General features: G+C 40.7%; 2 non-coding genes across 2 annotated transcripts; both read right to left on the bottom strand.

The window, feature by feature from the left end:
• Positions 1 to 11,877: 11,877 nt before the first annotated feature.
• On the bottom strand, positions 11,878 to 11,985 carry LOC148550808 (small nucleolar RNA R71). Its single transcript, XR_015893174.1, has one exon. It is a non-coding gene; the product is annotated as a small nucleolar RNA R71 (small nucleolar RNA).
• Positions 11,986 to 14,876: 2,891 nt separating this feature from the next.
• LOC148550809 (small nucleolar RNA R71) lies at positions 14,877 to 14,984 on the bottom strand. The gene has a single exon (XR_015893592.1). It is a non-coding gene; the product is annotated as a small nucleolar RNA R71 (small nucleolar RNA).
• Between the last annotated feature and the right edge of the window lie 9,215 nt (positions 14,985 to 24,199).

The following is a 24,199-nucleotide window of genomic DNA, read 5'->3' on the forward strand; positions in this document are numbered from 1 at the left end:
TAAAACCATGCAATTAACATGAATAAGTGAGTGAAGGATTGAATAAATCACTTAAATTAGGCACAAAATATATCATAAAATATGGGTTTATCAGGGTCCCATGCTCCATCACCACAGATAATGGTACTCAATTCACCGACACAGGCTTTAGAAATCTGGTAGCTGATCTAAAAATCAAGCACCAGTTCACCTCTGTAGAGCACCCACGAGCCAATGGACAGGCAGAAGCCGCCAACAAAGTCATACTGGCCTGGTTAAAATGGAGGTTACAGGACGCGAAGGGAGCTTGGGCTGAAGAGCTCCCGCAAGTCCTATAGGCATATCGGACAACACCACACTCAGCTACTGAAGAATCACCATTCCAACTTGCTTACGGAATGGAGGCAATGATCCCGTAGAGATAGAAGAAGGATCTCCTAGAATGATCCTCTATAATGAAGATACCAACTCCCAGGCTCAAAGGGAAGAGCTCAACCTACTTCCAGAAGTCTGAGAAAGAGTTCGGATTATAGAGGAAGCCCTAAAGCGTCAAATGGCTCTGAGGTAAAATCGGAAGGTAGTCCAGTGAAGCTTCACCACCAATGATCTCATCTTAATCCAAAATAATATCGGAGCAGGTCGGTCAGGAGAAGGAAAGCTAGCAGCTAACTGGAAAGGACCATACTGAGTAACAGAAGTACTGGGAAAAGGTTACTATAAGGTGTCCGACCTCGAGGGACGAGAGCTACCCAGGTCATGGCATGCTTGTAACCTAAGAAGGTACTATAGTTAGAAAACAATAAAAGATCTTAGGTCAAGGTGTACTCTTTTTACTGAAAAGGTTTTTTAATAAGGCGCCAGGCCGAGATCTAGAAGGGTAAGCACTCATATGTATACACTCTTGTTCATATTTCTATCTTTTATTATCATTTGAATAAAGTTTTCAGATTTCCTAAAAAGTATCCTACCAAGACACATTAATCTAAGCTCGTAAAATGCAAAAATTCATCGCCCGATCACAAAGAGGTAGGCAAGGTGAAAACCAAATTCATCGCCCGATTACAAAGAGGTCGGCAAGGTGAAAGCCAAATTCATCGACCGATTACAAAGAAGTTGGCAAGATGAAAGCGATAGAAGCAGATTAATGCAAGAAGTTATAAAAAGTAACCCATAAAAAGCAACCTGACGAGGTCTGACTAAAAATGGATTACTAAAAATAACTTAATAAGGCCCGACAGAGAAGTCAGACTAACGAAAGGATCACTAAAAAGGGACGAAGACACCTCCAAAAGGTCCGAGCTGCTTAGCTATAAAGGTACAAAGTCTTGCAAAAAGACACTACCTAACAAGCAAAAGCACAAGTCAAGACGGCGCTAAAAAGTCATCCAAACCAACTACAAAGAAAAGGTTCCTTATCAGAACACTGCCTAAAAAGTTGTTGGAATGTGACTAAAAAGCCTGGATAACAAAGTCCTACAGGTCGACGTCAGCCAAGAAAAGGCGCAAGCACGATCTCAAGAACAAGCCAAAAGGTTGAGAAACAACTTAAGGCTCAAAGTGCTTGGCAAAAAGGGAAATAGCTCCGCTCAAACAAAGGAACAGGGTTACAAGGAAGTCAATGACTAAAAAGGTTCTATAAGAAAACTAAAAAGTCATCGGACAAGTAAGCCCAGACACCAAAGGATCACCTCGCCCAAGCAAGAAGCAAGGCATGATCCAAAAAGGGCAAAAAACCCACACTGCAAAAAAGGTCAGACAAGAAAGGTACCAAACCTCTGTGAAAATCCACAAAAGCTGCAAGGGTATGATTAACATATCAGCAAAAGCATATTTATCATAATAAAGCATTAAAGACTCAAAAGGCCATCCAAAAAGGTAGCCTCAGAGTCTAAAGTGTTTTGTTTTTCAAAATGAAGTTGCTAAGAAGCAACCAACTGTCAACGAAGTCAACCACAAAGAGATTTACAAAAAGCTAAGTTCAAAAGTCCACAAACCGGACTATAATACAAGTACAAGAAAATTATAAAGGATCTAAATTCTCCCCAGTAGTGGCATCCTTGGCTGGAGGAGGAGGAATGGTTGTGATTGGGAGGGAATCGACAATTCCATCAGAACGATTTAGGATCTGCACGTCGGGATCGGACTCTGGCTGGTCGGCCTCAGAGGGGGCGGAAGAGGCTGAAGTAGCTGCAGCTTTACCTGGCGGCACAATAGGAGGACTCTCATCCTCGTCATCTGGGGCAGGCACGATCTTGCCATCCTCCACTATGTTATCCAAACTGAATAAAGTGAGGTCGAGCTCAGGGGCAAGAACTCGGACCTGGGCCTTCAAATTCTCATATGCATCAGTCACACTGCCCACCAGATGACCCTGGAGCTCAGCATAGTCAGCCTGAGCAGACTCAAACCTCTCTTTAAACTCCAGCAGCTCGCCATAAGTACGGGTGTAGCTCTCCTTGTACTTTTTTGCCATTTCTCCAGCCAAATTTACAGCTGCCTCAGCCGCAGTAGCCCGAGACTTCTCCCTCTCCACATCCAGCTCCAGCTTAGCCACCTTAGCATCAAGTTCATCCTTCAAACCCTTAATCCTATCAAACTCCGACTTGGCGTCCTCCATAAAAGCCTTAGTCGCATGAACCAAAGAATCCCGGACAACACGAAACAAGGCCGCCCCAAAGTTGGCCATCCGAACACTACTACTAGTAATAGAATCCAGATGGCGAAGAATGGACACATCATCCAAGGGAACTTTACCATAAAGGAATATCAGCTCGTTGGTAAAACCCACGCCGTCAAACTCCTGGCTATTCAAATCATAAGTACCAATAGTTTTTTTACGCTTTGGGGGAGGATCAGCAACAGTAGGAGAGGAGGCAGTACCGGAAGTTGGCTAAATAGGGTCAGAAGGAATCATCCGGACTTGAGGAGTCGGAATGATCTTCCTCGGCCCAGAAGCATTAGAAGTCGGCTATTTCGGAGGCACTTGAGAAGACCCTCCATCTACAGTCTTGGCCGATATGTTTTGTACAGTCGTCGCCTTCTTGGCCCTGCAGAAGGCCTTCATAGAGTCACTGGACTTCACCATCTCTGAAAAAGACACCAAAAAAACAAGTTAAAAATAAAGGAAAGAACAAGTCGGCAAATAAAAACAAAGGAAAAGTTATCAGAAAAGAAGTCGGATACTACCCAGCTCAGCACGGAGAAGGGAAGGATCCCCCAGAAACCTCTTGGTATCTAAATGAGGAGGTTCCCCCCAGTGCTCCTCCAAAACATTCACAAAAGCCTGTTCAACTTCGTCCAGGCTCTCCCAAGAATATTTGGTAGTTACCGTATCCTTTTGCCACCACAAAAGAAAAGTGGGTTCATTATTCTCATCTAGAAAGAAGGGCCGAGCATCCCTAGCAACTCAGACATTGAAGTAGTAGTTCTTGAAATCACGGAAGGACTCATCAAACATTGCAAACACCTTTTTTCCCTGGGTAGCTCGGAAAGAGACCCAAGAAGCCTTTTTTTGGCTACTCCAAGTTTGGCCAACACAAACAGATAAAGAAAGAGAGGTATAGTAGGTCGAACACCCAATTCCTGACACAACAACTGAAAGATTTTTATGAAGCCCGAAGAGTTCGGATGGATTTGAGAAGGGGCCACGTTACAAGTCCATAAGAGGTCGGTCTCAAAAGCAGTAAAAGGGATAATGATATTCAGCTGACTAAAAAAGTAATCATAAACATAAAAGAAAGGCCGTTCTCCTTGAGTCAAGGGAGGGAAACTAACCCTCTCCTCAGGGTCGGGCGATAACCGTTCATAGTTCTTTTCATCGTCCCTATTGCTACAAATCCTATGGAATCTCCTAAGCCTCTCACAGTATTCTGGGTCGGCCACAGTGACGCACATAAGGACTATAGAGTCCAGCCAGTCGGCCATGCCCGTGGGGATCTTGGTAGACATCTCGACAATATTTTTTCGGAAAGACATACAGTAAAACTGCACCTATGCAAAGGAAGATAACAAGGGTCACTACTAAACAACTCGGATGAAAATCAAAAAGGAAGGAACAGCCAATCAACATAAAGGTGGGACAACAAAAAGGGCACCCCAGGGTTTGCGGAAACAAGGAGAATTCAGCAAAGCCCAGGGGCACCCTTTGGAGGCAACAACAGAATAAAGAACCCAGAAAAGGAGATGATGCAAAAAATTGGAACGCTAAACCAGCCATAACTTTTTCAATCATGCAAAAAGCTTAAACATTCAGCAACAAAAAAACTACTGATAGCAACAAAGCGCACATAGGGAGCAGCAGAGAAAATCACGACGCCACGATAAACAACAAAAAGACGCAACCTTTTCGCGGAAAGAATCAAGCTTCTCAAGGCAAACTCAATAAAAATAAAAATTTTGCAAGCATATAACAGTAAAAGCGACTATCAAAACATAAGAAAGGAAGAAGAAAGTACCAACCTGAAAAGGGAATAGGAAGCGATAAACGGTCTAGACAGAAGCAACCAGGAACGCGCACCAACGAAGCGCTTTTTTCGAACAGATAAGGAAGGAGGCTTGAAGGGCGAAAAATCAAAAGAAGTTAGCAAGAGAGGAGCAAAGAAGAAAAGAAGAGAAGAAACTGAAAGTAAAGGCAAAACTGCTTCTTTAATTTCAAAATGAAGAACGACGAGGGAAAAGAGGAAACGGCAAGAAGTAAATGGGCTTTTAAGGCCCTCGCACATTCCCAAGAAAAGCGCAAATGCGTGCTACAATTAAAAGAAAGAAGGAAAACGCTTCGCATTCAAGTGGAAGCAATCTCAACAGGAGTTATGCAAGAAATCGACCAAAAACGAAATGCTTGAGCACAACTTCCTCAAAGGGATCGAAGTCTAAAGACACAACCTCAAGGAGAAGATCGAACTCGAGAAGGGGCACTGTTCATACCATGAGTCGAGCTATGCAACCCTGGCTGACTGAAGACAAGAGCGACCGACCTCTTAAGGTTGGACCGCCACCGACCTCTCCTTAAAGAGTTCGGCCAAATCACCATAAAGGCCCAAGCAGGCCCAAACGAAGGAGTGCAGCCCATTCTAAAGGTGGCAAAGCCTTAAAAGATAGGGCGGTTCCCCTAAAAGATAAGATAAGATAACTAACTTATCTTAAAGGTCACCCCGCACCTCTATAAATACACTGGAGCACCCAAGTATAACTCATTCTAATTCTACTAAAAATACTTGCTAAAAGCCCATGCTAACTTAAGCATCGGAGTCTCTTGCAGGTACCACCACCCTCTGGTGATCAAGGATCAGCAGCACCAGCTCCAACAAGTCGGACACGACTGCTCCGGCTATCACAACAGATCTCATCCGAGATCGACCTGCAGTTTCAGGTAACCCTCGGAATAGGTTGTAAAACTGAATTCTGCAACAAGTTATGAAAACTAGAATTTCTGGTGTGCGTGCGTACGTACACTACCGTACGCACGCGCAAACCAGAGTGTTGGTGAGACTCATGCATACGCATGAGGGGGCGTGCATATGCACACCCTGGGGAAATTGCAAGTTGTGCGTACGCACACCATGATACATACGCACAGTACCATGCATATGCTTGATGCTCTGTTTTACACTAAAATTTTGTTTTAACTGTTTGACCTTCCCGGCAAGCTTGTAACCCTCCAAAACCACCATTTTTGTTGAGAATTCAGAATTTTTGAACTATCAACCATTAGTCCAATTTTTCCAAAACTCTGAAAACTCTGTTTAGGATCCGATAGCTAGGTTTTAGGCTACGGAATATGAGTAAGTGTGTTCAGGGAGCTAGTTTTGGTATCGAAGGAGACTTGAGAAGTGTGTAATAGACTTGATGAGGTATTAAAAGTGATGAATGAGACATGATGAGAATAATTATGATATTATGAGATGATGATGAATGAGTTTGATTCTTGATGATGATGAAGATCAATTTTAATTATGATTTTTGTATGAATTGAAATGATATTGAGAATGAATTTTGAAATGATACCTGGACAGTAGCAAGGGTTGTGGTTCGTTCCACTTGCTATGGGTCAGTGATTCAGACGTCTGGGTAGTAGCAGCAGTAGTGGTTTATTCCACTTACTCTGGGTTGAGTTCTTAAACACCCGTCTGGGTAGTAGCAGCAGTAGTGGTTCATTCCACTTGCTCTGGGTTAAGCGGGTAGTAGTAAGGGGGTTGTGGCTCAGACTCACTTGCTCTACGCTGGAGTGTTTCTGTCCAAGGTTAGCTACCAGGACATGTCGGGTTTGACTATATAACCGACAGATGATATCATCAGCCATAAGACAGGCATATATCATATGCATTTGTATGATTTGTTTGGGTATGCATTTGCCTTGGTTTGCCTAATTGCTTATCTATAATTAACTGTTACTTGTTCTATCTACTGTGACTGCTATATATATCCGTGTTTTCCTTGTTTGTTTTGTTTGTGCTTGTATCTGAGAGACTTTTCATATGGTAGAGACACAATGAGAGTTGTTCCACTGGTGATTCGGAGGTTTGAAGGAGACAGAAGGTACAGAGTTAAACTAGGGTTAGAATCCCTAAGTTAGATTACCTATATTGTTGGTGTAGAATAAATCTTAAGATTGATCTGAGTTTCGGAGTTCAAGAAAATGCCTCTTGCTTTTCCGAGACCTTATATATTAACTATGCGGGCACCTTTACCATGTTGAGAACCTTCAGTTCTCATTCCATATATATTCTGGTTGATATCTGAATTTTGACAGTGCTTCTTCTAAATCGATTTTCTAATTTGAAATGTTGTTTTGAGCAATTTCTGGTAATACTTGTCTGAAATCTGGTTGGTAACGCTGTAGGAATGCTAGCTTGAAGGTCGGCCAATCTGCCATGGGATTGCACCATCGCTAGAGTTGGAACCACGTCAGATCGCAGCCAATCAGTCTTTCAGTGATCTCCTAAAAACGTTGAGCTTCAGATTTTTCAGTAGCATTCCACAACTTCCAAGCATAAAAGATCCACCAATATCTGTTCTTACCATTGAACATTATGAGATCATCATGCCCAGAAATGTGACTTGAATTTGAACCACTATGGAGAGCAGTGATCACCGCCGAGATGGTGTTCAATTAAAGCACCATTTGATACGATATTGTATCAAGGAATAGAGAAAATTAGATAGAAATCGGAAAGAATAGAATAAAAATCTCTAGAATTAGGGTCAAGAAGAAAATTAGAGTTTCTAATTATATCATGCTTACCTACACTATTATATCATACTTCTATTTATAGTATACTTTTCTAATTGGGCTATATGCCCAATACTAATCCTAACATAACCTGGAGAATGTGAAGGAGGTAACAAATTCTAAATCAAACAGAGTTGTGCAGAAAAAAATTCTTAACACAAAAATATAAAAAAAAATATCACATACATATCCAAAATTATGCATATATTAAAAATATAGAATCTTTTATTAACCAGAAAAAAAATCAATGAAAGACAAAGAACTATGTTAATGCAGAAAATTTGAAGGAGGCGGCGCCTTTACGAGACGGGAAATGGCGAGGAGGCAATGAAGAGGAAGAGCACGTTGTTAAGATTCGTTTTTGGCGCAGCAGAGAAGAGAAAGACCACACTGATGAGAAGCTGACGAATTATGCAGTGAAGACGAGAAGCTCGCTGATGGAAACGAGCGGTTGATGAGCGGATAATTTATACGCTTTTTGGTATTGTTTTTAGTATGTTTTTAGTAGGATCTAGTTACTTTTAGGGATGTTTTCATTAGTTTTTATGTTAAATTCACATTTCTGGACTTTACTATGAGTTTGTGTGTTTTTCTGTGATTTCAGGTATTTTCTGGCTGAAATTGAGGGACTTGAGCAGAAATCAGATTCAGAGGTTGAAGAAGGACTGCTGATGCTGTTGGATTCTGACCTCCCTGCACTCAAAGTGGATTTTCTGGAGCTACAAAACTCAAAATGGCGCGCTTCCAATTGCGTTGGACAGTAGACATCCAGGGCTTTCCAGAAATATATAATAGTCCATACTTTGGCCAAGAATAAACGACGTAAACTGGCGTTCAACGCCAGCTCTCTGCCCAAATCTGGCGTCTAGCGCCAGAAAAGGAGCCAAAACCAGAGTTGAACGCCCAAACTGGCACAAAAGCTGGCGTTCAACTCCAAGAAAGACCTCTACACGTGCAACACTCAAGCCCAGCCCAAGCACACACCAAGTGGGCCCCGGAAGTGGATTTATGCATCAATTACTTACTCATGTAAACCCTAGTAGCTAGTTTATTATAAATAGGACCCTTTACTATTGTATTAGTCATCTTTTGATCACCTTAGGATCTTAGGAACATCTTTGAACGCATAGTTCTTAGACCATGGGGGCTGGCCTCTCGGCCATGCCTGGACCTTCACTTATGTATTTTCAACGGTAGAGTTTCTACACTCCATAGATTAAGGTGTGGAGCTCTGCTGTTCCTCAAAGATTAATGCAAAGTACTACTGTTTTCTATTCAATTCATCTTATTTCGCTTCTAAGATATCCATTCGCACCCAAGAACGTGATGAAGGTGATGATTATGTGTGACGCTCATCACCATTCTCCCCTATGAACACGTGCCTGACAAACACTTCCGTTCTACATGAAATAAGCTAGAATGAATATCTCTTAGATCTCCTAACCAGAATCTTCGTGGCGTAAGCTAGAATGATGGCGGCATTCAAGAGAATCCAGAAAGTCTAAACCTTGTCTGTGGTATTCCGAGTAGGATTCAATGAATGAATGACTGTGATGAGCTCCTAACTCGCGATTGCAGGGCGTTAGTGACAGACGCAAAAGGATAGTTAATCCTATTCCAGCATGATCGAGAACCGACAGATGAATAGCCGTGCCGTGACAGGGTGCGTGAGCATATTATTCACTGAAAGGATAAGATGAAGCCATTGACAAGGGTGATGCCTCCAGACGATTAGCCGTGCCGTGACAGGGCATTGGATCATTTTCCCGAGAGATGACCGAAAGTAGCCATTGACAGTGGTGATGTATCACATAAAGACAGCCATGGAAAGGAGTAAGACTGATTGGATGAAGATAGCAGGAAAGCAGAGGTTCAGAGGAACGAAAAGCATCTCCATTCGCTTATCTGAAATTCCTACCAATGATTTACATAAGTACCTCTATCCCTATTCTATTATTTATCATTCGAAAACACCATTATCAATTTATATCTGCCTAATTGAGATTTACAAGGTGACCATAGCTTACTTCATACCAACAATCTCCGTGGGATTCGACCCTTACTCACGTAAGGTATTACTTGGACGACCCAGTGCACTTGCTGGTTAGTTGTATCGAAGTTGTGAACCATGGTATTGGCACCATGTTCTTGGCGCCATTGCCAGGGAAAGAAAGAGCCATGAATTTTACATAATTAAAGTGTAATCACGATTACGCGTACCAAGTTGCTCACGTTGCCAGGGATTGTTCGAGCCTGGATATCACAATTTCGTGCACCAAGTTTTTGGCGCCGTTGCCAGAGATTGTTCGAGTTTGGACAACTGACGGTTCATCCTGTTGCTCAGATTAGGTAATTTTCTTTTTGTTTTCTTTTCAAAATTTTCTCAAAAATATTTCAAAAAAATTTCTTATCTGTTTTCGAAAAAAAAATGTTTTCAAAAATATTTTTTTTTCAGAATTTTTAAGAATGAATTCTAGTGTTTCAGGATGATTTGTTGAATCCTGGCTGGCTGTAAGCCATGTCTAATCTTTTGGACTGGGGTTTCAACTTACCATCACAAATGAAGAGATTTTCACACACTTAGTTGCTCTATACATGAAAAGTATCCATATCTGCTGAAGCTTGGCTGGCCATTGGCCATGTCTAGTGTTTTGGACCGGAGCTTTCATTGAAAGCTTGGCTGGCTAGTGAGCCATGTCTAATTCCTAGACTGAAGCTTTAGACTAACATGGCAAGATTTCTGAAATTCATATTAAAAATTTTGGAATCCTTATTTTCCTTTTTCAATTAATTTTAGAAAAAAAATACAAAAAAAATTAGAAAATCATAAAAATCAAAAATATTTTTGTGTTCCTGTTTGAGTCTTGAGTCATGTTATAGGTTTGGTGTCAATTGCATGTGCATCTTGCATTTTTCGAAATTTCATGCATTCATAGTGTTCTTCATGATCTTCAAGTTGTTCTTGGTAAGTCTTCTTGTTTGATCTTGATGATTTTTTTTGTTTTGTGTCTTTTCTTGTTTTTCATATGCATTCTTGAATTCTTAGTGTCTAAGTATTAAAGAATTCTAAGTTTGGTGTCTTGCATGTTTTCTTTGCATTAAAAATTTTTCGAAATTGTGTCTATGATGTTCATCTTGACATTCATAGTGTTCTTGGTGTTCATCTTGACATTCATAGCATTCTTGCATGCATCACATGTTTTGATCTAAAAATTTCATGCATTGCATAATTTTCATGTTTTTCATAAAAATTTCAAAAATCAAAAAAATATCTTTCCCTTTTTCTCTCATCAAATTGGAAAATTGAGTTGACTTTTTCAAAAAATTTTAAAAATCAAAGTTGTTTCTTATGAGTCAAATCAAATTTCTTAGTTATTTTCGAAAATTCCAAAAATATTTTTCTTATTTTTGTATTAAATTTTCGAAAATAACATAAACAATTAATGTTTTGATTCAAAAATTTCAAGTTTGTTACTTACTTGTTAAGAAAGATTCAAACTTTAAGTTCTAGAATCATATCTTGTGATTTCTTGTGAATCAAGTCATTAATTGTGATTTTAAAAAAATTTCAAATCTTTTTCAAAAACTAATTTCTATCATATCTTTTCAAAAAAATATCTTCTTATCTTATCTTTTTCAAAATTTGATTTCAAAATATCTTCTCTAACTTCCCAACTTCTTATCTTTTCAAATTTGTTTCAACTAACTAACTAACTTTTTGTTTGTTTCTTAACTTTTTCAAAACTACCTAACTAACTCTCTCTCTCTCTAATTTTCGAAAATATCTTCCCTCTTTTTCAAAAATTTCTTTTTTATTAACTAATTATTTTTATTTTTGATTTTAAAAATTTTTCGAAAAAAATACTAACCTTTTTCAAAAACTATTTTCGAAAATCACTAACTCTTTTTCAAAAATTATTTTCGAAAATTCACTTCCCCCTCTCATCTTCTTCTATTTGTTTATTGATATACTAACATCTTTCCTTCAACTCTCCAAAAATCCGAACCCCCTCTCTCTCTCTGAGTTCAGATTTTCTTCCCTTCTTTTCTTCTACTAACACAAGGATCCCTATACTGTGGTATAAAGGATCCATATTATTATTATTATTATTATTCTGTGTCCTCTTCTTTGTCATATGAGCAGGAGCAAGGATAAGAACATTCTTGTGGAAGCAGATCCAGAACCTGAAAGGACTCTGAAGAGAAAATTAAGAGAAGCTAAAATATAACAATCCAGAGATAACCTTTTAGAAATTTTTGAACAGGAAGAGGAGATGGCAGCTGAAAATAATAATAATGTAAGGAGGATGCTTGGTGACTTTACTGCACCTAATTCCAATTTACATGGAAGAAGCATCTCCATTCCTGCCATTGGAGCAAACAACTTTGAGCTGAAACCTCAATTAGTTTCTCTGATGCAGCAGAACTGTAAGTTTCATGGACTTCCATCTGAAGATCCTTTTCAGTTCTTAACTGAATTCTTGCAGATATGTGATACTGTTAAGACTAATGGAGTAGATCCTGAAGTCTACAGGCTCATGCTTTTCCCTTTTGCTATAAGAGACAGAGCTAGAATCTGGTTGGACTCTCAACCCAGAGATAGCCTGAACTCTTGGGATAAGCTGGTCACGGCTTTCTTAGCCAAGTACTTTCCTCCTCAAAAGCTGAGCAAGCTTAGAGCTGATGTTCAAACCTTCAGACAGAAAGAAGGTGAATCCCTCTATGAAGCTTGGGAAAGATACAAACAGTTGACCAAAAAGTGTCCTTCTGACATGCTTTCAAAATGGACCATCCTGGATATATTCTATGATGGTTTATCTGAGCTATCAAAGATGTCACTGGACACTTCTGCAGGTGGATCCATTCACCTAAAGAAAACGCCTGCAGAAGCTCAAAAACTCATTGACATGGTTGCTAATAACCAGTTCATGTACACTTCTGAAAGGAATCCTGTGAATAATGGGACGCCTATGAAGAAGGGAGTTCTTGAAGTTGATACTCTGAATGCCATATTGGCTCAGAATAAAATATTGACTCAGCAAGTCAATATGATCTCTCAGAGTCTGCATGGAATGCAAGCTGCATCCAACAGTACTCAAGAGGCTTCTTATGAAGAAGAAGCTTATGATCCTGAGAACCCTGTAATAGCAGAGGTGAATTACTTAGGTGAACCTTATGGAAACACCTATAACTCATCATGGAGAAATCATCCAAATTTCTCATGGAAGGATCAAAAGCCTCAACAAGGCTTTAATAATGGTGGAAGAAACAGGTTTAACAATAATAAACCCTTTCCATCATCCACTCAACAACAGACAGAGAACTCTGAACAAAATACTTCTAATTTAGCAAACTTAGTCTCTGATCTATCTAAGGCCACTGTAAGCTTGATGAGCGGATAATTTATACGCTTTTTGACATTGTTTTTAGTATGTTTTTAGTAGGATCTAGTTACTTTTAGGGATGTTTTTAATATATTTTGTGTTAAATTCACATTTCTGGACTTTACTATGAGTTTGTGTGTTTTTCTGTGATTTCAGGTATTTTCTGGCTGAAATTGAGGGACTTGAGCAGAAATCAGATTCAGAGGTTGAAAAAGGACTGCTGATGCTGTTGGATTCTGACCTCCCTGCACTCAAAGTGGATTTTCTGGAGCTACAGAACTCGAAATGGCGCGCTTCCAATTGCGTTGGAAAGTAGACATCCAGAGCTTTCCAGCAATATATAATAGTCCATACTTTGGCCAAGAATTGACGACGTAAACTGGCGTTCAACGCCAGCCTTCTGCCCAAATCTGGCGTCCAGCGCCAGAAAAGGATCCAAAACCAGAGTTGAACGCCCAAACTGGCACAGAAACTGGCGTTCAACTCCACAAATGGCCTCTGCACGTGTAACACTCAAGCCCAAGCCCAAGCACACACCAAGTAGGCCCCGGAAGTGGATTTATGCATCAATTACTTACTCATGTAAACCCTAGTGACTAGTTTATTATAAATAGGACCTCTTACTATTGTATGAGGCATCTTTTGATCATCTTAGGATCTTAGGATCATCTTTGAACGCCTGGTTCTTAGACCATAGGGGGCTGGCCATCTCGGCCATGCCTGGACCTTCACTTATGTATTTTCATACGGTAGAATTTCTACACTCCATAGATTAAGGTGTGGAGCTCTGCTGTCCCTCAAAGATTAATGCAAAGTACTACTGTTTTCTATTCAATTCTTCTTATTTCGCTTCTAAGATATCCATTCGCACCCAAGAACGTGATGAAGGTGATGATTATGTGTGACGCTCATCATCCTTCCCCCTTATGAACGCGTGCCTGACAAACACTTCTGTTCTACATGAATTAAGCTAGAATGAGTATCTCTTAGATCTCCTAACCAGAATCTTCGTGGCGTACGCTAGAATGATGGCGGCATTCAAGAGAATCCGGAAGGTCTAAACCTTGTCTGTGGTATTCTGAGTAGGATTCAATGATTGAATGACTGTGACGAGCTTCAAACTCGCGATTGTTGGGCGTTAGTGACAGACGCAAAAGGAGGGTGAATCCTATTCCAGCATGATCGAGAACCGACAGATGAATAGCCGTGCCGTGACAGGGTGCGTGAGCATATGATTCACTGAGAGGAGGGGATGTAGCCACTGACAACGGTGATGCCCTTGCATACAGCCAGCCATGGAAAGGAGTAAGACTGATTGGATGAAGATAGCAGGAAAGCAGAGGTTCAGAGGAACGAAAAGCATCTCCATTCGCTTATCTGAAATTCCTGCCAATGAATCTACATAAGTATCTCTATCCTTACTTTATGTTTTATTTACATAATATATTGTAGCCCATATGAGTCAACTTAACTGAGATTTACAAGGTGACCATAGCTTGCTTCAAGCCAACAATCTCTGTGGGATCGACCCTTACTCACGTAAGGTTTATTACTTGGACGACCCAGTACACTTGCTGGTTAGTTGTATCGAAGTTGTGACAAATCATGAATTAAGATCAAAGCACCAAGCTTTGGAGCCATTACCAGGATTTGTTCGAGCCTGGACATCACAATTTCGTGCACCAAGTTTTTGGCGCCGTTGCCGGGGATTGTTTGAGTTTGGACAACTGACGGTTCATCTTGTTGCTCAGATTAGGAGCAAGGATAAGAACATTCTTGTGGAAGCAGATCCAGAACCTGAAAGGACTCTGAAGAGAAAATTTAGAGAAGCTAAAATACAACAATCCAGAGATAACCTTTCAGAAATTTTCGAACAGGAAGAAGAGATGATAGCCGAAAATAATAATAATAATGTAAGGAAGATGCTTGGTGACTTTACTGCACCTAATTCCAATTTACATGGAAGAAGCATCTCCATTCCTGCCATTGGAGCAAACAACTTTGAGCTGAAACCTCAATTAGTTTCTCTGATGCAGTAGAACTGCAAGTTTCATGGACTTCCATCTGAAGATCCTTTTCAGTTCTTAACTGAATTCTTGCAGATATGTGATACTGTTAAGACTAATGGAGTCGATCCTGAAGTCTACAGGCTCATGCTTTTCCCTTTTGCTGTAAGAGACAGAGCTAGATTATGGTTGGATTCTCAACCTAAAGACAGCCTGAACTCTTGGGGTAAGCTGGTCACGGCTTTCTTAGCCAAGTACTTTCCTCCTCAAAAGCTGAGCAAGCTTAGAGCTGATGTTCAAACCTTCAGGCAGAAAGAAGGTGAATCCCTCTATGAAGCTTGGGAAAGATACAAACAGTTGACCAAAAAGTGTCCTTCTGACATGCTTTCAGAATGGACCATCCTGGATATATTCTATGATGGTCTGTCTGAGTTATCAAAGATGTCATTGGATACTTCTGCAGGTGGATCCATTCACCTAAAGAAAACGCCTGCAGAAGCTCAAGAACTCATTGACATGGTTGCTAATAACCAGTTCATGTACACTTCTGAAAGGAATCCTGTGAGTAATGGGACGTCTATGAAGAAGGGAGTTCTTGAAGTTGATACTCTGAATGCCATATTGGCTCAGAATAAAATATTGACTCAGCAAGTCAAAATGATCTCTCAGAGTCTGCATGGACTGCAAGCTGCATCCAACAGTACTCAAGAGGCTTCTCATGAAGAAGAAGTTTATGATCCTGAGAACCCTGCAATAGCAGAGGTGAATTACTTAGGTGAACCTTATGGAAACACCTATAACTCAACATGGAGAAATCATCCAAATTTCTCATGGAAGGATCAAAAGCCCCAACAAAGCTTTAATAATGGTGGAAGAAACAGGTTTAGCAATAGCAAGCCTTTTCCATCATCAACTCAGCAACAGAGAGAGAACTCTGAACAAAATGCTTCTAATTTAGCAAATCTAGTCTCTAATCTATCTAAGGCCACTATAAGTTTCATGAATGAAACAAGGTCTTCCATTAGAAATCTGGAAGCACAAGTGGGCCAGCTGAGTAAAAGGATCACTGAAATCCCTCCTAGTATTCTCCCAAGCAATACAGAAGAGAACCCAAAAGGAGAATGCAAGGCCATTGACATAAGCGCCATGGCCGAACCTGTGAGGAGAGGAGAGGACGCGAATCCCAAAGAGGAAGACCTCCTGGGACGTCCAGTGATCAATAAGGAGCTTCCCTCTGAGGAACCAAAGGACTCTGAGGCTCATCTAGAGACCATAGAGATTCCATTGAACCTCCTTATGCCCTTCATGAGCTCTGATGAATATTCCTCTTCTGAAGAGAACGAGGATGTTACTGAAGAGCAAACTGCCAAGTTTCTTGGTGCAATCATGAAGCTGAATGCCAAATTATTTGGCATTGATACTTGGGAAGTTGAACCTCCCTTGTTCATCAATGAACTAAGTGATCTGGATCAACTGACATTGCCTCAGAAGAGACAGGATCCTGGAAAGTTCATAATACCCTGTACCATAGGCACCATGATCTTTAAGGCTCTGTGTGACCTTGGTTCAGGTATAAACCTCATGCCCCTCTCTGTAATAGAGAAACTGGGAATCTATGGGGTGCAAGCTGCTAAAATCTCACTAGAGATGGCAGACAGCTCAAGAAAACAGGCTTATGAACAAGTAGAAGATGTATTAGTAAAGGTTGAGGGCCTTTACATACCTACTGATTTCATAATCCTGGATACTGGAAAGGAAGAGGATGAATCCATCATCCTAGGAAGACCTTTCCTGGCCACTGCAAGAGCTGTGATTGATGTTGACAGAGGTGAAATAGTCCTTCAATGGAATGAGGACTCCCTTGTGTTTAAAACTCAAGGATCTCCCTCTGCAACCATGGAGAGGAAGAAGAAAAAGCTTCTCTCAAAGCAGAGTCAACCAGAGCCCCCACAGTCAAACTCTAAGTTTGGTGCTGGGAGGCCACAACCAAACTCTAAGTTTGGTGTTGAACTCCCATATCCAAGCTCTAAGTTTGGTGTTGGAGAGTCTCAACAAAGCTCTGCACATCTGTGAGGCTCCATGAGAGCCCACTGTCAAGCTATTGACATTAAAGAAGCGCTTGTTGGGAGGCAACCCAATGTTTATTTATCTAACTCTATTATTCTTGTTTTTCATGTTTTCTTAGGTTCATGATCATGTGGAGTCACAAAATAAATATAAAAATTGAAAACGGAATCAAAAACAGCAGAAGAAAAATCACGCCCTGGAGGAGCATCTGTCTGGCGTTCAAACGTCAGAACAGAGCATGGTTCTGGCGTTGAACGCCCAAAATGGGCACCAACCTGGCGCTGAACGCCCAGAGTTGTGTGCAAGGGCATTTTACATGCCTAAATTGGTGCAGGGATGTAAATGCCTTGACACCTCAGGATCTGTGGACCCCACAGGATCATCTCAGGATCTGTGGACCCCACAGGATCCCCACCTACCTCATCATCTCTCTTTCCATTCATGATCATCCCTTTTGTTTTTCATTGACCACTCACATCCATACACCCACTACCTTCAAAATTCAACATCTCTCTCCCACCCAATCCCACCCATATGGCCGAATACACACTCACATCCATCTCCTCCATATCTTCTTCTTATTCTTCTATTCTTTCTTCTTTTGCTCGAGGGCGAGCAACATTCTAAGTTTGGTGTGGTAAAAGCATAGCTTTTTTGTTTTTTCCATAACCATTGATGGCACCTAAGGCCAGAGAAACCTCTAGAAAGAGGAAAGGGAAGACAAAAGCTTCCATCAAGGGTCTATAAGCTCAGTGGTAGAACATTCGACTGCAAATCAAGAGATCCCTGAGATACCTCAGGGGATACATCTTCTTCCACACAATTATTGGAAGCAACTAAGGGTGGAACATCAAGAGCACTCCATCATCCTTCATGAAATCAGAGAAGATCTAAAAGCAATGAAGGAGGAGCAGCAAAGACAAGGAAGAGACATAGAAGAGCTCAAGGACATCACCAAGGTGGACTCATTCCTTGTTCTTACTTTCTCTGTTTTTTCGTTTTCTATGTGCTTATCTGTGTTTGTGTCTTCATTACATGATCATTAGTAGTTAGTAACTCTGTCTTAAAGATATGAATGTCCTATGAATCCATCACCTCTCTTAAATGAAAAATGTTTTAATTCAAAAGAACAAGAAGTACATGAGTTTCGAATTTATCTTTGAACTCAGTTTAATTATATTGATGTGGTGACAATGCTTCTTGTTTTCTGAATGTATGCTTGAACAGTGCATATGTCTTTTGAAGTTGTTGTTTAAGAATGTTAAATATGTTGGCTCTTGAAAGAATGATGACTAGGAGACATGTTATTTGATAATCTGAAAAATCATAAAAATGATTCTTGAAGCAAGAAAAAGCAGCAAAGAACAAAGCTTGCAGAAAAAAAAAAATAGGCGAAAAAAAAATAGAAAAAAAAAAGAAAAAGCAAGCAGAAAAAGCCAAAAGCTCTTAAAACCAAGAGGCAAGAGCAAAAAGCCAATAACCCTTAAAACCAAAAGGCAAGGGCAATAAAAAGGATCCCAAGGCTTTGAGCATCAGTGGATAGGAGGGCCTAAAGGAATGAAATCCCGGTCTAAGCGGCTAAACCAAGCTGTCCCTAACCATGTGCTTGTGGCGTGTAGGTGTCAAGTGAAAACTTGAGACTGAGCGGTTAAAGTCAAGGTCCAAAGCAAAAGAAGAGTGTGCTTAAGAACCCTGGACACCTCTAATTGGGGACTTTAGCAAAGCTGAGTCACAATCTGAAAAGGTTCACCCAATTATGTGTCTGTGGCATTTATGTATCCGGTGGTAATACTGGAAAACAAAGTGCTTAGGGCCACGGCCAAGACTCATAAAGAAGCTGTGTTCAAGAATCATCATACTGAACTAGGAGAGTCAATAACACTATCTGAAATCTGAGTTCCTATAGATGCCAATCATTCTGAACCTCAATGGATAAAGTGAGATGCCAAAACTATTCAAGAGGCAAAAAGCTATAAGTCCCGCTCATATGATTGAAGCTCTGTTTCATTGATAGTTTGGAATTTATAGTATATTCTATTCTTTTTATCCTATTTTGATTTTTAGTTGCTTGGGGACAAGCAACAATTTAAGTTTGGTGTTGTGATGAGCGGATAATTTATACGCTTTTTGACATTGTTTTTAGTATGTTTTTAGTAGGATCTAGTTACTTTTAGGGATGTTTTTAATAGATTTTGTGTTAAATTCACATTTCTGGACTTTACTATGAGTTTGTGTGTTTTTCTGTGATTTCAGGTATTTTCTGGCTGAAATTGAGGGACTTGAGCAGAAATCAGATTCAGAGGTTGAAAAAGGACTGCTGATGCTGTTGGATTCTGACCTCCCTGCACTCAAAGTGGATTTTCTGGAGCTACAGAACTCGAAATGGCGCGCTTCCAATTGCGTTGGAAAGTAGACATCCAGGGCTTTCCAGCAATATATAATAGTCCATACTTTGGCCAAGAATTGACGACGTAAACTGGCGTTCAACGCCAGCCTTCTGCCCAAATCTGGCGTCCAGCGCCAGAAAAGGATCCAAAACCAGAGTTGAACGCCCAAACTGGCACAGAAACTGGCGTTCAACTCCACAAATGGCCTCTGCACGTGTAACACTCAAGCCCAAGCCCAAGCACACACCAAGTGGGCCCCGGAAGTGGATTTATGCATCAATTACTTACTCATGTAAACCCTAGTGACTAGTTTATTATAAATAGGACCTCTTACTATTGTATGAGGCATCTTTTGATCATCTTAGGATCTTAGGATCATCTTTGAACGCCTGGTTCTTAGACCATAGGGGGCTGGCCATCTCGGCCATGCCTGGACCTTCACTTATGTATTTTCATACGGTAGAATTTCTACACTCCATAGATTAAGGTGTGGAGCTCTGCTGTCCCTCAAAGATTAATGCAAAGTACTACTGTTTTCTATTCAATTCTTCTTATTTCGCTTCTAAGATATCCATTCGCACCCAAGAACGTGATGAAGGTGATGATTATGTGTGACGCTCATCATCCTTCCCCCTTATGAACGCGTGCCTGACAAACACTTCTGTTCTACATGAATTAAGCTAGAATGAGTATCTCTTAGATCTCCTAACCAGAATCTTCGTGGCGTACGCTAGAATGATGGCGGCATTCAAGAGAATCCGGAAGGTCTAAACCTTGTCTGTGGTATTCTGAGTAGGATTCAATGATTGAATGACTGTGACGAGCTTCAAACTCGCGATTGTTGGGCGTTAGTGACAGACGCAAAAGGAGGGTGAATCCTATTCCAGCATGATCGAGAACCGACAGATGAATAGCCGTGCCGTGACAGGGTGCGTGAGCATATGATTCACTGAGAGGAGGGGATGTAGCCACTGACAACGGTGATGCCCTTGCATACAGCCAGCCATGGAAAGGAGTAAGACTGATTGGATGAAGATAGCAGGAAAGCAGAGGTTCAGAGGAACGAAAAGCATCTCCATTCGCTTATCTGAAATTCCTGCCAATGAATCTACATAAGTATCTCTATCCTTACTTTATGTTTTATTTACATAATATATTGTAGCCCATATGAGTCAACTTAACTGAGATTTACAAGGTGACCATAGCTTGCTTCAAGCCAACAATCTCTGTGGGATCGACCCTTACTCACGTAAGGTTTATTACTTGGACGACCTAGTACACTTGCTGGTTAGTTGAACGGAGTTGTGTCCACACATAGTAAAGAGCCATGATAATGATTCCATACAATAACAAAGAGTACTACATTAATGTGATCACAATTTCGTCCACCAAAGCTTCATGAATGAAATAAGGTCTTCCATTAGAAATTTGGAAGCACAAGTGGGCTAGCTGAGTAAAAGGATCACTGAAATCCCTCCCAGTACTCTCCCAAGCAATACAGAAGAGAATCCAAAAGGAGAGTGCAAGGCCATTGACATAAGCAAAATGGCCGAACCCAGTGAGGGAGAGGAGGACGTGAATCCCAAGGAGGAAGACCTCCTGGGACGTCCAGTGACCAATAAGGAGCTTCCCTCTGAGGAACCAAAGGAATCTGAGGCTCATCTAGAGACCATAGAGATTCCATTGAACCTCCTTATGCCCTTCATGAGCTCTGATGAGTATTCCTCTTCTGAAGAGAATGAGGATGTTACTGAAGAGCAAACTGCCAAGTTTCTTGGTGCAATCATGAAGCTGAATGCCAAATTATTTGGCATTGATACTTGGGAAGTTGAACCTCCCTTGTTCATCAATGAACTAAGTGATCTGGATCAACTGACATTGCCTCAAAAGAGACAGGATCCTGGAAAGTTCATAATACCCTGTACCATAGGCACCATGATCTTTAAGGCTTTATGTGACCTTGGTTCAGGAATAAACCTCATGCCCCTCTCTGTAATAGAGAAACTGGGAATCTATGGGGTGCAAGCTGCTAAAATCTCATTAGAGATGGCAGACAGTTCAAGAAAACAGGCTTATGGACAAGTAGAGGATGTGTTAGTAAAGGTTGAAGGCCTTTACATCCCTGCTGATTTCATAGTCCTGGATACTGGAAAGGAAGAGGATGAATCCATCATCCTAGGAAGACCTTTCCTAGCCACAGCAAGAGCTTTGATTGATGTTGACAAAGGTGAAATAGTCCTTCAATGGAATGAGAACTCCCTTGTGTTTAAAACTTAAGGATCTCCCTCTGCAACCATGGAGAGGAAGCAGAAAAAGCTTCTCTCAAAACAGAGCCAACCAGAGCCCCCACAGTCAAACTCTAAGTTTGGTGTTGGGAGGCCACAACCAAACTCTAAGTTTGGTGTTGAACTCCCATATCCAAACTCTAAGTTTGGTGTTGGAGAGTCTCAACAAAGCTCTGCACATCTGTGAGGCTCCATGAGAGCCCACTGTCAAGCTATTGACATTAAAGAAGCGCTTGTTGGGAGGCAACCCAATGTTTATTTATCTAACTCTATTATTATTATTTTTCATGTTTTCTTAGGTTCATGATCATGTGGAATCACAAAATAAATATAAAAATTGAAGACGGAATCAAAAACAACAAAAGAAAAATCACACCCTGGAGGAGCATCTGCCTGGCGTTCAAACGCCAGAACAGAGCATGGTTCTGGCGCTGAACGCCCAAAATGGGCAACATCCTGGCGCTGAACGCCCAGAACAAGCATGGTTCTGGCGTTCAACGCCAGAAAAGGCAGCAAATGGGCGTTGAACGCCCAAAATGGCCACCAACCTGGCGCTGAACGCCCAGAGTTGTATGCAAGGGCATTTTACATGCCTAAATTGGTGCAGGGATGTAAATACCTTGACACCTCAGGATCTGTGGACCTCACAGGATCAACTCAGAATCTGTGGACCCCACAGAATCCCCACCTACCTCCACTCACTCTCTTCTCTCTTCTCAATCATCCTCTATTCCCAATAAACACTCTTCCCTATTAACCCTTTACCACTCACATCCATACACCCACTTACCTTCAAAATTCAACATCTCTTTCCCACCCAATCCCACCCATATGGCCGAATACACACCTCCCTCCATCTCCTTCATATCTTCTTCTTCTTCTTATATTCCTTCTTCTTTTGCTCGAGGGCGAGCAACATTCTAAGTTTGGTGTGGTAAAAGCATAACTTTTTTGTTTTTTTCCATAACCATTGATGGCACCTAAGGCCAGAGAAACCTCTAGAAAGGGGAAAGGGAAGACAAAAGCTTCCATCAAGGGTCTATAGCTCAGTGGTAGAACATTTGACTGCAAATCAAGAGATCCCTGAGATACCTCAGGGGATACATTTTCTTCCACACAATTATTGGAAGCAACTAAGGGTGGAACATCAAGAGCACTCCATCATGCTCCATGAAATAAGAGAAGATCAAAAAGCAATGAGGGAGGAGCAACAAAGACAAGGAAGAGACATAGAAGAGCTCAAAGACATCATTGGTGCCTCAAGAAGGAAACGCCACCATCACTAAGGTGGATTCATTCCTTGTTCTTGTTTTCTCTGTTTTTCGTTTTCTATGTTATGTGCTTATCTATGTTTGTGTCTTCATTACATGATCATTAGTAGTTAGTAACTATGTCTTAAAAGTTATGAATGTCCTATGAATCCATCACCTCTCTTAAATGAAAAATATTTTAATTCAAAAGAACAAGAAGTACATGAGTTTTGAATTTATCCTTGAACTTAGTTTAATTATATTGATGTGGTGACAATGCTTCTTGTTTTCTGAATGTATGCTTGAATAGTGCATATGTCTTTTGAAGTTGTTGTTTAAGAATGTTAAATATGTTGGCTCTTGAAAGAATGATGACTAGGAGACATGTTATTTGATAATCTGAAAAATCATAAAAATGATTCTTGAAGCAAGAAAAAGCAACAAAGAACAAAGCTTGCAGAAAAAAAAAATAGGCAAAAAAAAATAGAAAGAAAAAGAAAAAACAAGCAGAAAAAGCCAAAAGCTCTTAAAACCAAGAGGCAAGAGCAAAAAGCCAATAACCCTTAAAACCAAAAGGCAAGGGCAAATAAAAAGGATCCCAAGGCTTTGAGCATCAGTGGATAGGAGGGCCTAAAGGAATAAAATCCTGGTCTAAGCGGCTAAACCAAGCTGTCCCTAACCATGTGCTTGTGGCGTGCAGGTGTCAAGTGAAAACTTGAGACTGAGCGGTTAAAGTCAAGGTTCAAAAAAAAAAAAGAGTGTGCTTAAGAACCCTGGACACCTCTAATTGGGGACTTTAGCAAAGCTGAGTCACAATCTGAAAAGGTTCACCCAATTATGTGTCTGTGGCATTTATGTATCCGGTGGCAATACTGGAAAACAAAGTGCTTAGGGCCACGGCCAAGACTCATAAAGAAGCTGTGTTCAAGAATCATCATACTAAACTAGGAGAATCAATAACACTATCTGAACTCTAAGTTCCTATAGATGCCAATCATTCTGAACCTCAATGGATAAAGTGAGATGCCAAAACTATTCAAGAGGCAAAAAGCTATAAGTCCCGCTCATATGATTGCAGCTATGTTTCATTGATAGTTTGGAATTTATAGTATATTCTCTTCTTTTTATCCTATTTGATTTTCAATTGCTTGGGGACAAGCAACAATTTAAGTTTGGTGTTGTGATGAGCAGATAATTTATACGCTTTTTGGTATTGTTTTTAGTATGTTTTTAGTAGGATCTAGTTACTTTTAGGGATGTTTTCATTAGTTTTTATGTTAAATTCACATTTCTGGACTTTACTATGAGTTTGTGTGTTTTTCTGTGATTTCAGGTATTTTCTGGCTGAAATTGAGGGACTTGAGCAGAAATCAGATTCAGAGGTTGAAGAAGGACTGCTGATGCTGTTGGATTCTGACCTCCCTGCACTCAAAGTGGATTTTCTGGAGCTACAGAACTCAACATGGCGCGCTTTCAATTTCGTTGGAAAGTAGACATCCAGGGCTTTCCAGCAATATATAATAGTCCATACTTTGGCCAAGAATAGACGACGTAAACTGGCGTTCAACGCCAGCTCTCTGCCCAAATCTGGCGTCCAGCGCCAGAAAGGGAGC

The sequence above is a fragment of the Arachis ipaensis genome, chromosome B7, assembly GCF_059453495.1.
Source record: "Arachis ipaensis isolate K30076 ecotype BB chromosome B7, ASM5945349v1, whole genome shotgun sequence".
NCBI classification, from domain to species: domain Eukaryota; kingdom Viridiplantae; phylum Streptophyta; class Magnoliopsida; order Fabales; family Fabaceae; genus Arachis; species Arachis ipaensis.